This window comes from Trichechus manatus, unplaced genomic scaffold, assembly GCF_000243295.1.
Source record: "Trichechus manatus latirostris isolate Lorelei unplaced genomic scaffold, TriManLat1.0 scaffold00021, whole genome shotgun sequence".
In the NCBI taxonomy this organism is placed as follows: domain Eukaryota; kingdom Metazoa; phylum Chordata; class Mammalia; order Sirenia; family Trichechidae; genus Trichechus; species Trichechus manatus.
Genome location: NW_004443957.1, coordinates 24,255,591 through 24,257,064, shown reverse-complemented (window position 1 = coordinate 24,257,064; position 1,474 = coordinate 24,255,591). Strand labels below are relative to the sequence as shown.

Sequence of the window (1,474 nt, the reverse complement as noted above, 5' to 3'; positions counted from 1 at the left end):
TTAATTTTGATAATCAGTGATAATACTAGCGACTATAATGAAAATAGCCATGGTGGTACAATGGTTAAGCCCTTGGCTGCTAACCGAAAGGTTGGTGGTTAGAACCCAGTCAGCAGCTCTGCAGAAGAAGAGACCTGGCAATCTGCTCCCATAAAGATTACAGCCTAGGAAACCCTATGGAACAGTTCTACTTTGTCCTATAGGGTTGCTATGAGTTGGAATCCACTCAATGGCACAGAACAACAACAAAATGAAAATAGATGACTAGTGAACATGGATCCAAGCATGCGGAAGAAGTCATACACAATCTGTCATTTGCTAAAGATCTGTTGAGTATTTACTATGAGGCAGGGTTTACCATCTACCCCTAATAGTGTGTTTACTCATAAAACCAAACCTTCATGGTCTAATTAATTTGCATAATTCACAACTAAGCTCTGAGTTTTGACTCAGATACAAGCATACAATCTCCTATCCACAGAAAGTATCTAATAAATAAGAAAATAAGGGAATGAAAACAGACACTGAATACAGTGAGAAAAATCATAAAATACATATAAGATTTAGTTCACTACATTAGGATTGCTTGAAGTTAGTTTTTGGAAGTGAACTATATTAATGGCCTAGTAAATATTAAATGCACAAATTAAATATTTTATTATTTTTCTTTTTGTTTTTTTCAAATCTTTTTTTTTTTCTGCAAAAGATTTATTATATCATTTGGGGGGAGAGGGCGAGACACCCTACAGGGAAGGGGACCTGCTCAGTCCTTGGCAGTCACCTTCCTCATGGCAGCCAGGATGTTGCTAAGCTTCTGTCATTTCCTCTTGACACAGATATGTGTCCCCACCCTTGTTTTGATGAACTTGAGGGCCCACTTGTAGGTAGAGACCTTCAAGCAGCACCATGCAGTGCCACTGGTAGGGCCTGAAGGCGCACACCTCTCGGATCATGCCCCGCACGAACTTAGTATGCTTGTGAGGTGCCCGTGGTGGCAGCTGGGCCTAGCCTTCCTCACCTCCTTGGTCACCTTGTGGCCCTTGTTGAGGCCCATGGCCATGGGGTAGTGCACAGTCATGGCTGCTGTTCTTCAATGGCTGCTGTGGCAGAAGGGCCAAATCATTTTTTGTAAGAAAATAATTGGTAAGGAATTTAAAAGTTGAGGGCAGTTATCTTCTTTAAATAGATTTTTTTTTCCCTATTGGCTTGTAAAATAAATTACATGCAGCATTTATAAGTGAAAACAGCTGATTTACAGAGTAAGATTTTGCATAAATGTCAAATGAAGAACTTAAATATAAAAATGGTATTTGCAGGGGTTCCGGCAAAATGGCGCTCTAGGCAGAAGCACCACACCATCCCTCCACAGCAAAGATCTGAAAAACTAAGCCGAACAGAGAATACAACAATCCTGAAACCCTAAAACATCAAATGAAGAGATAAAGAACTCAGCCAAGCACCAAATGGAGTGAGA

At 40.3% G+C, this 1,474-nt stretch overlaps 1 pseudogene; it reads right to left on the bottom strand.

The window, feature by feature from the left end:
* Positions 1–763: 763 nt before the first annotated feature.
* On the bottom strand, positions 764–1,255 carry LOC101358211 (60S ribosomal protein L36 pseudogene; annotated as a pseudogene).
* Between the last annotated feature and the right edge of the window lie 219 nt (positions 1,256–1,474).